The 13,610-nt window shown below is 39.8% G+C and overlaps 1 protein-coding gene across 6 annotated transcripts in view; it reads left to right on the forward strand.

Annotated features, from left to right (window-relative positions):
* The window catches only part of GRM7 (glutamate metabotropic receptor 7), an 859,725-nt gene that overhangs the window by 526,453 nt on the left and 319,662 nt on the right, over window positions 1-13,610 (forward strand). The window lies entirely within an intron of this gene.

The following is a 13,610-nucleotide window of genomic DNA, read 5'->3' on the forward strand; positions in this document are numbered from 1 at the left end:
TTGGGGAAGGGGAAGACCAGATTGGAGAATTTCTGGTGCAGGAAGAGCACGGCACAGGGCTCGAAGCAGGAAAACGATGGTGCCTCTTAGGATGTGAAAAGCAGAAAAACATGCAGTACAGTGAATAGGATAAATGTGTGAGCCGAGGCTGCAGGTGTAGAGATACGAGGAATAAGCTTTGCTGGGATGTATGTGGATTTTGGTCTTTATCCTGTGGATACTGGAAGTTGTGGGAGGTCTTACACAAGGGTGTGATGTGTTCTACCATCACCTAGCCCTCTATTAATTAGCATTCCCCAATTTTATGCTTCAGTAGCCTTCAACATTTGTAATGATGCCCTTGAGGTACGACAAACCCTAAAATGTCTTTAGTGTGATCAAGAAAGAGACGTTCGTATTGTATACACTCATGTGTAGTTTTTCTTTGCAATGTGGGCCTTCGAATATTGGCCATTCAGATACTGTAGATTCCCCCATTCAGTAAACATCTGTTAATGAAGAATAATGCATGTAGAACGTGGTACTAAAACAGCACGAATGGTGCAAGGATGCTGAAGTTTAGGCCTTTTCCTCAAGGAGTTTTCTTTTTGTGAAAAAGGAGAGGTAAGATATCAACAGAGACATGAGTAACAATAATGGTACAAAATCAATATGATGCACGGTTGGATGCCTAACTCAGTTAACTAGAACATCAGATTAGCCACATTCTCTAGCCCGTAGTGTATAGCAACAGTGTTTTCAATAATAGGATCCTTACAGTGTTGGGGGAAAATTAAGTCAATGTTGACTAGACCTATAGGTGACACCAAGCTTTCAAGTAGAAGTTGAAAAATTAGCTTGACATCTGGGTAATTTGTCTATATGACGGGGACATGCAGACGTACTACAAGTACCTCAGTGATTGGTGACAGTTTTTTGGCTCTTTCTGACATTTGATGTTTTGTAGAGTCTGAAAGGTGGAATGAATTGTCTGACGGCCGTTAGGATCGTTCTGTCTAAGGCTCATCTCCAGTCTTCGTGTATACCCTAACCAGGCTGTTTTACCTGTAGTCACATTTTAGCGCTGATTATCAAGAATTTGGGTTTATAAAAACATATAAGCTCATTATCCAAGCCACTACCTTCAAAAAATGGAAACAGAAGTGTTGATGTTTTCATATGCTTCCTCCATGTGAGAGACCTATGATCACACCTGGTAAATTAGCTGAGGCCCCCCTCCCTTTCCTTACTTACCACTTCCCTTGTGGTAAGAGGTGCCGTACTGAGTGGACGTCGATATTACTACTATCATTGTGTCTTTTGCTCTTCCTGTTAATGGATATAAGAACGTGGATGGTCTGTGTTTGTTATTCTTCCTCGTACTTTCTCTTTTCCAAATTCAACTAAACTTGTACTTGCTTTGGAAGTATTCCCAGAGTTCTATTTTTAAAATCTTGACATTTAGGTACACCTCAACTTGGAAGTGGAAAAGTGGGAGAAAAGACATAGTAAGATTTGCTAGACCACAGGGAAAGAAAAAATGGAGAGAAATGACATATTAAACTGTATTAATGAGAATACTTGCAGTGAGAAGTTGTTTTAATGAAAGAGAAGAATGGATGAGAGAAGAAAGCCATTGACAGGCTTAAGGGTGTGGGTGATGTAAGGGAAAGCTTGGTACCCAGATTTTGCAACACTGAAAGAGCGGGCACATTGGAAAGAAGCAACCAGATGAGGAGGTAGGCTCAGTAGTCTGGCATTGCCGATCGTGGAGCCTGGCATCGCAGAGTGCAGTTAGTAGATGTTTTGATCTCAGGGCTGCAGAAAACAGCCCGCTTCACAGACCTCTCTCTGTGACTGGTCTCTGCTAAAGAACAAGAAAGTCTTAAAATATTCATTCCTAGGATTTGGACACACACTAAAATGCAGGCATTTTTTTTCTGGGATATATAGCCTCTTCAGCCGTCATGAGCTACTTACTATATATTAGCTCCAAGTAGTCTTGGATCATTCAAGATTCAAGGTCAAGATCATTGAATCAATCATCTGCTCAGACAAGTTTTGAACATGAGTCGTGGGACCCATAACTATTTGGAGAGAGCACATTCCTGGCGTCAGGGGAAAACAGTGAGTTCTAACAACCCAAGATGGTAAAAAAAAAAAGTCATGAAAGGAAGAATAATTGTCGAACAAAAATTATTATTAAACATGAAATAAACTGCATATGCTTTAGAATTTAACATTGGGCTACATGTGCATGGATTCTTACCTGAACAACCATGGAATCCTTATTCCTATGAATTATCCATATGCATTTAAAATCTCCTTCAAACAAGGAAAGCTACCACATACTTCAGTGTTTTAAGAACATCCCAACTTTCCTTGATACCCAATTCCAAGGTCTCTCAACCTTGAGAGCTAGACATTCTTCATCCTACTTTCCCTGGTGGTTTATCTCAGTTGTCATTGATATAAATTAAGACTCACCAGGGACCCATCCTGCTCATGGGTTATCTTGGCTGCCATCCTCCAAGGAGTCACATAGTCCAGCCAGTTTATTGGTGGTGTAGGTTTTCACAGAAAACACAAACTCTATCTGAAAGGTACTAATGCCATTCATGCTACTTCATGGTAGAGCTATATTTTCTAATGGAGATAGTGGTAACTACACACACATTAAAGTAAGCATTTTTAGATAGCTCATCATAGATTATTTGTTGCTCATGGGAAGAAAAATCAGACGTGATTTTTCTTTCAGGTTGAATTTATGCTCCCCTACCCTCCCCACCCCACTGGGTAAGTGTGTTCACCCTTAACACTTGCCAGTAGATTGCTGACACAGAGACCAGTTTAGCATATGATCTCTTTGGGAAAAATATGTTTTTGTGGAGTTACCAAGGTCAAGAGAAGAAGGAAAATAAATAGGTGAAGTTATGTCTCTGCAAAAGAGATCGAGGCCATCTTGGTGTCAGGAAAATACTCTGCCAAAGTGTGTGCGAAACCAGAGGTTTTGGCATGAAAGAGGACTAGCATTGTGTTCCAGGGCTATCTCTGAATACCCCTGTGAGAGACAGTATTTAATCTCTCAAAGCCTTTCCTCATCTTTGAAATGGGAATAATAATTAATAATTAATTGCATCCAAAGTTGTTGTGGGAATTAAATGAGAGCACTCAAGAAGTGGATCTAGAAGCTCTTTGGTGGGGGGCTAAGGGCGGACTCTGGGAGGGCTCATGCCCAGGAGTACTTCCCAGAACTTCTGCTGCCAGTGTCCTTGTCCCCACCATAAGCCACAGCCGCCACCCCTACTCTCTCTGCAGGAGACTAGCAGCTGTGTGGCTGACAGGGTATTGTTGCTCCAGCCAGGTGTCAGGCCTGAGCCTCTGAGGTGGGAGAGCCGAGTTCAGGACATTGGTCCACTGGACACCTCTCAGCTCCAAGTAATAGCAAATGGCAAAAGCTCTCCCAGAGATCTCTTTCTCAACGCTAAGACCCAGTTCCACTCAGCAAATAGCAAGCTACAGTACTGGACACCCCATGCCAAACAACTAGCAAGACAGGAACACAACCCCACCCACTAGCAGAGAGGCTGCCTAAAAACATAATAAGGTCACAGATGCCCCAAAACACACCACCAGACGCGGTCCTGCCCGCCAGAAAGACAAGATCCAGACTCATCCACCAGAAAACAGGCACCAGTCTCCTCGACCAAGAAGCCTACACAGCCCACTGAACCAACCTTAGCTGCTGTGGTCAGACAGCAAAAACAACGGGAACTACGAACATGCAGCCTGCGAAAAGGAGACCCCAAGCACAGTAAGTTAAGCAAAATAAGAAGACAGAGAAATACTCAGCAGATGAAGGAGCAAGGTAAAAACCCACCAGACCAAGCAAATGAAGAGGAAATAGGCAGTCTACCTGAAAAAGAATTCAGAGTAATGATAGTAAAGATGATCCAAAATCTTGGAAATCGAGTGGAGAAAATACAAGAAACGTTTAACAAGGACTTAGACGAACTAGGGAGCAAACAAACAATGATGAGCAGCACAATAAATGAAATTTAAAATTCTCTAGAAGGAATCAATAGCAGAATAACTGAGGCAGAAAAACGGATAGGTGACCTGGAAGATAAAATAGTGGAAATAACTACCACAGAGCAGAATAAAGAAAAAAGAATGAAAAGAATTGAGGACGATCTCAGAGACCTCTGGGCCAACATTAAACGCAGCAACTTTTGAATTATAGGGGTCCCAGAAGAAGAAGAGAAAAAGAAAGGGTCTAAGAAAATATTGGAAGAGATTATAGTTGAAAACTTCCCTAATATGGCAAAGGAAATAGTTAATTCCAGAAAGCACAGAGAGTCCCATACAGGATAAATCCAAGGAGAAACACACCAAGAAACATATTAATCAACCTGTCAGAAATTAAATACAAAGAAAAAATACTGAAAGCAGCAAGGGAAAACCAACAAATAACATACAAGGGAATCCCCATAAAGTTAACAGCTGATCTTTCAGCAGAAACTCTGTAAGCCAAAAGGGAGTGGCAGGACATATTTAAAGTGATGCAAGGGAAAAACCTACCACCAAGATTACTCTACCCAGCAAGGATCTCACTCAGATTCGACAGAGAAATTAAAACCTCTACAGACAATCAAAAGCTAAGAGAATTTAGCACCACCAAACCAAATTTTCAAAAAATACTAAAAGAACTTCTCTAGGCAGGAAACAGAAGAGAAGGAAAAGACGTACAATAACAAACCCAAAACAATTAAGAAAATGGTAATAGGAACATACATATTGATAATTACCTAAAATGTAAATGGATTAAATTCAGCCAGACAGACTGGCTGAATGGATACCAAAACAAGACCTGTATATATGCTGTCTACAAGAGACCCACTTCAGACCTAGGGACACATACAGACTGAAAGTGAGGGGAGGGAATAAGATATTCCATGCAAATGGAAATCAAAAGGAAGCTGGAGTAGCAATTCTCTGTCAGACAAAATAGACTTTAAAATAAAGACTATTACAAGAGACAAAAAAAGGACCCTACATAAAGATCAAGGGATCAATCCAAGAAGAAATTACAATTGTAAATATTTATGCACCCAACATAGGAGCACCTCAATACATAAGGCAAATGTTAACAGCCATAAAAGGGGAAATTGACAGTAACACAATCGTAGTAGGGGACTTTAACATCCCACTTTCACCAATGGACAGATCAACAAAATGAAAATAAGCAAGGAAACACAAGCTTTAAATGACATGTTAAGTAGCAGGACCTAATTGATATTTAAAGGACATTCCATCGAAAAACAGCAGAATACACTTTCCTCTCAAATGCTCATGGAACATTCTCCAGGATAGATCATATCTTGGGTCACAAATCAAGCCTTGGTAAATGTAAGAAAATTAAAATTGTATCAAGTATCTTTTCCGACCACAACACTATGAGAATAGATATCAATTACAGGAAAAAAAAAATCTGTAAAAAATAAAAACACATGGAGGCTAAACAGTATGATACTAAATAGCCAACAGATCACTGAAGAAATCAAAGAGGAAATCACAAAATACCTAGAAACAAATGACAATGAAATCATGATGACCCACAACCTATGGGATGCAGCAAAAGCAGTTCTATGAGGGAAGTTTATAGCAATACAATACTACCTCAAGAAACAAGAAACATCTCAAATAAACAACGTAAACTTACACCTAAAGCAATTAGAAAAAGAAGAACAAAAAATCTGCAAAGTTAGCAGAAGGAAAGAAATCATAAAGATCAGATCAGAAATAAATGAAAAAGAAATGAAGGAAACAATAGCAAAGATCAATAAAACTAAAAGCTGCTTCTTTCAGAAGATAAACAAAGCTGATAAACCATTAGCCAGACACATCAAGAAAAAAGAGGGAGAAGACTCAACTCAGTAGAATTAGAAATGAAAGAGAAGTAACAACTGACACTGCAGAAATACAAAGGATCATGAGAGATTACTACAAGCAACTATATGCCAATAAAATGGGCAACCTGGCAGAAATGGACAATTCTTAGAAAAGCACAACCTTGCGAGACTGAACCAGCAAGAAATAGAAAATATAAACAGACCAATCACAAGCACTGAGATTGAAACTGTGATTAAAAATCTTCCAACAAACAAAAGCCCAGAACCAGATGGCTTCACAGGCGAATTCTATCAAACATTTAGAGAAGAGTTAACACCTGTCCTTCTCAAACTCTTCCAAAATATAGCAGAGGGAGGAACACTCCCAAACTCATTCTATGAGCCCACCATCACCCTGATACCAAAACCAGGCAAAGATGTCACAGAAAAAGAAAACTACAGGCCAGTATCACTGATGAACACAGATGTAAAAATCCTCAACAAACTACTAGCAAACAGGTTCCAGTAGCACATTAAAAGGGTCATACACCATGATCAAGTGGGTTTTACCCCAGGAATGCAAGAATTCAATATATGCAAATCAATCAATATGATACACCATATTAACAAATTGAAGGAGAAAAACTATATGATCATCTCAATAGATGCAGAGAAAGCTTTTGACAAAATTCAACACCCATTTATGATAAAAACCCTCCAGAAAGTAGGCATAGAGGGAACTTACTACAACATAGTAAAGGCCATATATGACAAAGCCACAGACAGCATTGTTCTCAATGGTGAAAAACTGAAACTATTTCCACTAAGATCAGGAAGAAGACAAGGTTGCCCACTCTCACCACTATTATTCAACATAATCCTGGAAGTTTTAGCCCCAGCAATCTGAGACGAAAAAGAAATAAAAGGAATCCAAATCGGAAAAGAAGAAGTAAAACTGTCACTGTTTGCAGATGACATGATACTATACATAGAAAATCTTAAAGATGCTACCAGAAAACTACTAGAGCTAAACAATGAATTTGGTAAAGTAGCAGGATACAAAACTAATGCACAGAAATCTCTTGCATTCATATACACAAATGGTGAAAAATCTGAAAGAGAAATTAAGGAAACACTCCCATTTACCATTGCAGCAAAAAGAATAAAATACCTAGGAATAAACCTACCTAAGGAGACAAAAGACCTGTATGCAGAAAACTGTAAGACACTGATGAAAGAAATTAAAGATGATACAAACAGATGGAGAGATATACCATGTTCTTGGAATGGAAGAATCAACATTGTGAAAATGACTATACTACCCAAAGCAATCTACAGATTCAGTGCAATCCCTATCAAACTACCAATGCCATTTTTCACAGAACTAGAACAAAAAATTGCACAATTTGTATGGAATACAAAAGACCTCGACTAGCCAAAGCAATCTTGAGAAAGAAAAATGGAGCTGGCGGAATCAGGTTCCCTGACTTCAGACTATACTACAAAGCTACAGTAAGCAAGACAGGATGGTACTGGCACAAAAACAGAAATATAGATCAATGGAACAGGATAGAAAGCCCAGAGAGAAACCCACGCACATATGGTCACCTTATCTTTGATAAAGGAGGCAAGAATATACAATGGAGAAAAGATAACCTCTTCAATAAATGGTGCTGGGAAAACTGGACAGCTGCATTTAAAAGAATGAAATTAGAACACTCCCTAACACCATACACAAAAATAAGCTCAAAATGGATTAAAGACCTAAATGTAAGGCCAGACACTATCAAGTTCTTAGAGGAAAACATAGGCAGAACACTCTGTGACACAAATCACAGCAAGATCCTTTTTGACCCACCTCCTAGAGAAAAGGAAATAAAAACAAAAATAAACAAATGGGACCTAATGAAACTTAAAAGCTTTTACACAGCAAAGGAAACCATAAACAAGACCAAAAGGCAACCCTCAGAATGGGAGAAAATATTTGCAAACGAAGCAACTGACAAGGGATTAATCTCCAAAATTTATGAGCAGCTCATGCAGCTCAATATCAAAAAAACAAACCCAATCCAAAAATGACTAGAAAACCTAAATAGACATTTCTCCAAAGAAGATATACAGATTGCCAACAAACACATGAAAGGATGCTCAACATCACTGATCATTAGAGAAATGCAAATCAAAACCACAATGAGATATCACCTCACACTGGTCAGAATGGCCATCATCAAAACATCTACAAGAAATAAATGCTGGAGCAGATGTGCAGAAAGGGAACCCTCTTGCACTGTTGGTGGGAATGTAAATTGATACAGCCACTATGGAGAACAGTATGGAGGTTCCTTAAAAAATGAAAGAAAGAACTACTATAGGACCCAGCAATCCCACTACTGGGCATATACCCTGAGAAAACCATAATTCAAAAAGAGTCGTGTACCACAATGTTCATTGCCGCTCTGTTTACAATAGGCAGGACATGGAAGCAACCTAAGTGTCCATCGACAGCTGAATGGGTAAAGAAGATGTGGCACATATATACAATGGAATATTACTCAGCCATAAAAGGAAATGAAATTGAGTTATTTGTAGTGAGGGGGATGGACCTAGAGTCTGTCATACAGAGTGAAGTAAGTCAGAAAGAGAAAAACAAATACCGTATGCTAACACATATATATGGAATCTAAAAAAAAAAAAAAAATGGTTCTGAAGAACCTAGGGGCAGGACAGGAATAAAGACGCATATGTAGAAAATGCACTTGAGGACACGGGGAGGGGGAAGGGTAAGGTGGGATGAAGTGAGAGAGTGGCATGGACGTATATACACTACGAAATGTAAAATAGATAGCTAGTGGGAAGCAGCCACACAGCACAGAGAGGTCAGCTCAGTGCTTTGTGACCACCTAGAGGGGTGGGTAAGGGAGGGTGGGAGGGAGACGCAAGAGGGAGGGGATATGGGGATATATGTATATATATAGCTGATTCACATTTTTATACAGCAGAAACTAACACATCATTGTAAAGCAATTATACTACAATAAAGATGTTAAAAAAAAAAAAAAGGATCTAAAATGATACTAGGACACAGTAATAGCTCAGTAATGGCAATTATCTGCTCTTCCGGGCTGAAAGCAGTTACAGAGCAGGGTGGTGTTTCATGAAGATCCTATTGCCTTATGTCAGTCCTATGGAAAATCAGGATGTACACCAAATTCTAGGAGGAAAATAAAGCCAGGGATTTGCATAAGCATGTAAATACATACCAGAGATTTTCACTGGGGCACACATTGCATAGCAATATACTAAGGTATCAGAAAGTTTGTAGGCAAGCATTATTCAACTTTATGCTGTGAATGGAATGAGACTCCAAGCTTATGGAATTTCAGCACCATAATATAGAGTGTGCCCAAGCGTTATAGGAGCTTGGACTTGCTGAGTACCTCATGTCCCAACTTTTGTACAGTTTTAGCCCTGATGTGCTATATCCCTATGTGGTTAGTAGCATCCCCAAGGTCTTTGCTCCCAGACCCATTCTTTGAACTCAGAAGGTTTTGAGAATCTGAATGTGCTTGCCGAATCTGTATGTGTTTGCCTATGGCAGTCCGTAAAAATTATCACTCTGTCGCATCTTACGGCTTATACAGACATTTGTCTAACTAACATTACGGTCCTGTCAAATGCCACTCTGAATACTGATTCTGCGGAATCATCTCTTTGCTGAAAACAAGTAACTCAGCATTTAGAAATCCATTATTCCATGAAGGGACAACTTGACTTTCAGAGATTTGTTTTCCTTTTGAGATGGTAGAGGAAGAATAAATTGGTGACATTTCTTGTTTTGTGGGTTGGTTTTTTTTTTGTAAAAAGACGTATTCCATTGCTAGTGCTTTCAACTCACACAGTAAACAAATATGATTTTGTTTTGAGTCCCTAATCAACAGATATTTACTGTGGAAAGATAGCAAGGGCCAAAGAGTATAGTCTGGTAAATGTCCACGTTCTGGGAGGTCAGTATCCTTAAGCTGTGTTTTTCTTTTCACCTCACTTGTCAAAGCTAATAGTTTAAGTAAAGGTCACTCTCTTGGGGGTGGCAAAATCCTGTTAATAAATGCTGTTAGTGAATAAAGCGTGTATTTCTAAAGTCTTTTATCCTCACCTGGGACCCAGGCCCAGTTGAGCCTGTATAATTTTTAAACTATCAGGACAAAGGAATTAGACTTAAGTGAGTCAAGTTCTCTGAGAATATATGTGTGGAAAAATTTGAGTCTACTAATTAGTTCTCCCTGTCATTTTATTATTCTATTCTGAATTGACCTTTAATTGTTAAATAGATGTTGTATTGTGAGACCTAATTTATTCAGCACGATTAAGGAATCCACAACAAAATGTTATAGACAAATAATGTCTCACCCTTTGTTGCTCTAAGACTTTTTGAAGCCATTTTGATGAGAAGCAAAGTAAAATGCGTTTTTACACCTCTGCGCTTTGTTAAACCGAGGGTCAACGAAGATTAATTATGATTTAATCTGCCTGGAGCATTCATTATGGACTGTGTGTTAATATGGTTCTTCGTTAAATGTTTGATTCGCGGCCTTATCTCTGGACATCAGCATCTTGCTTGGTGTTTCTCTTCCTACCATCATCCTTAAGTCTTCCACTACCTGCCTCTGCAATGACTGGCTTCTGTCTGGGTGGGAACTGGAAATATAAGCCAAATTATTCGATTTTTTTATGTTAAATCATTCATTCATTTTTAAAATGAACATTAAATAAGTACTAAATGTCTCAGAATCGTCTCAGAAAGGCTTTGTGCATGCAGTACAGCATTTTATAGCAGCTCTTTGGGTGAATTTACTAATAGAATTTAGCTAGGTGAAATGCTAATTAATATAGTGTTCCCCAAATTAGAATCATCTGAATTCACATCTGAAGTCTCCTTTGTTCTTGGAAAACTCATTTTAAATACTTTTCAGAATAAAAGTATTGAATAAAAGTCCCGTGTCCATGAAAGATGATTATGGGTATGACTTTGGATTCCTATACGTAATAGACGAGAAAAGGCTTTAGTGGAACATTAAATCATATTAAATGCTATGTTATTTCTCTGGCTTTACTTTTAATTCACTTAGATATGAAATTTTATCTTCTTTGATTATTTTAAAACCAGTAGAGTTATCTTTCTAAAGGAATTGAAGAACAAAAAGGTAGCCTGTTTTCAGTGGGCAGCATAGCATCAAATATGTCAAGTATAACACTTGATAAATTTGAGAGAAGATAAGCAAGATGTGACCAGCCTCGCTTCTGAGAGCGCTGACACTACAGCCTCTCCTATGGTTACGTTATAGTAAGTACAGCTCTCGGGCCACCAAACCCGTAGTGCAAAAAATATGACTTGTGATTGTTTCCTATAACTCTGTTTTGCCCCTCCATTTCAGTGATTTTAGAAGTTTAAGCAGTCTTTGTAGAGTTGTCCATTCCACCCAGTCAGTGTGGTGGAACCTCATTTACAGAGGACTTTGTCAAGGCCAGGGACCTGGAGTTGTTTGTGAGGTCCCTTTGCTCTGGGCCTTTGGCCTCTATCCATGCCTTCTTCCTGTCCGGGAATCCTTCTCCAGGAATGTGATACCGTCCCTCAGGAGTGGAGATGTGGAGGTGAGCACGGCATGGACTTTTGATCCTGGCCTCAGGGCTCCTCCAGGCTCAGCTCTGATTGTGATGGCTTCTACAGCCCTCCTGAGCCTGTGCTGGGGGAGGTGTTGGAGCCCAGGACCCTTTCCAGGGGCACACACCCGCACGCAACTTACAGGCTTCCCCTGTAAGTCTCTTTCTTCTCATCTTCCATTCTTAACTGTCTTTATTACAGGTTGAGGGAGGAGACCAACTTAGATCTAACCATATCCTTCTAATTCTTTTGCGTATGGCCTGCACTGTATGTCTTGAATCCTCCAGGACTCCAACTTCTGAAGCTCAGAGCCTCATATTGACCACGTGATACTGGACTTAAAACTCAAGTCAATCTTTTTATTTTATTTTACTTTTTTAGTGTTCTCTTACAAACTTCTTAAAAGCAAAGAATAAGAGCTTTGTAGCTTCCAATAATATATGAATATATAAGAATATTGCCCTACACCACTGTGTCCGTACAACCAAAGCGTAAGAGTCATGGATGACAGGACAGGCTTATGAAATATCGCAAGCGTAGCAGTAAGTTCATAAAGCTCATTTTCTCAAATCTTGACCAGACGTGTAAGGTAGAGGCTGGCTATCGTCAGCCTTCTCAAATAGATATTTATCGGTGGACCCTGCAGGAAATGCATTTTTCTTTCTGCCACCAACCCTCCAGAGCATAAAGGGGGGTCTTCAGCAGCGCCCCATTTTAGCTCAGGCCATGTTTCCTCAGGTTCCTCTTGCCGTCCAGCCGCCACGGCATGGACAGGAGCTGGCTTGGATTCTACGCAGAATCAGGCCCGATTGTGGAACACCAAGTTGAAAGCCCAGGGATATCCAGGCAAAAAGCATTTCCATAAGCGTTAGAAGGCATAATTATCTGAGCTGTGTGTCATTTCTTCCTCATTAGCTCCAGGAGGCAGTGGCTTTAAAGATTGGAGTTACGGCCTTGCCGTATTTCGTAAAGTCTGTCAGGCTACGCACTTGATGAGAAGGAATTCCCAAGTGAGGGGAATTCAGCCCCTTCTCAGCAGCAGTCCTTGTAAGCAAAGTGCCTCTTCTAAGCGATGTACGTATTATAAATTGGCTGCTTACAGGCTTTTTAGGAGGTGTAAGAAAGGGCTGTTGCATGACTTAATCAAGTATCCTCAAGCAAGTTAGGTTGGAATATAGCTTTCCTTAGGAAGCATTTCTAGTAATACAGATGTTTCATTTTTCCCCCCCTTTTACTTCTTCCAAAGAGAAATATGCATACCAAAACCATTTGAGGCTTTTACAGAGTATGCAGCATCATGTTCATCTTTCTAGAGAATAAAAATATGCTCACAAGATAAATATCTACCAGACACATAAACCCAGATAAAACTTTCGAGAGAGACTTCTCACTTTGTCTTAGTTTTTCCAGTCACACTAGATCAGGTATGTGGTGACCACATGGGAAGACTTCCCATTTCCTCATCGTCTAATAGCACCCTTCCTGGGTGCTCATAGCTCTATTATGTAGAAGCACGTGTTCAAGCTGCCTGATGAAGCCACGCTAATTAGCTCTTGAAAAATGGTTAAGACTCGAAGAGGCCAGTTGCCCAGGTGTGAATCCCAGCTCTTTCCCTTACTCTGTCACCATGGGCAAGTCACTGAAACATTCTCAGCCCCTTATTTGCTCATCTGTAAAATGGGGATAACAATAGTCCCTACTACATGGGATGGCTCGCAAGGATTCAATAGAACGGTGCCCAGTGGTAGTAGTTTGCGTGCAGTGGGTTTACATGCCGTCGTTGCGATGGATGTTTGTGGTGACTGAAGTTACCTTTGGCTTTGTTTAAAAAAAGCATCTCCCCCATGACTCAAATTGCCTATCCTTTTTTATTGTCATACTCAGCTGTGTTCTTCCTTTGCTTTAAACATCCTTGGCCTTATAAAGTGCTGTACACAGATCAGTATCCTTTTATGTGTTTATATCATCCAGTGTGATGCCCCTATCAGCCTGGTGAATAAACATGACACGTATCCTCCTCCTTTTACAGATTAAAACAAAACCAAACTTTGGAGCAATTCCGTGACGTATTTGAGAGCGTA

This window comes from Delphinus delphis, chromosome 10 (assembly GCF_949987515.2).
Source record: "Delphinus delphis chromosome 10, mDelDel1.2, whole genome shotgun sequence".
In the NCBI taxonomy this organism is placed as follows: Eukaryota; Metazoa; Chordata; class Mammalia; order Artiodactyla; family Delphinidae; genus Delphinus; species Delphinus delphis.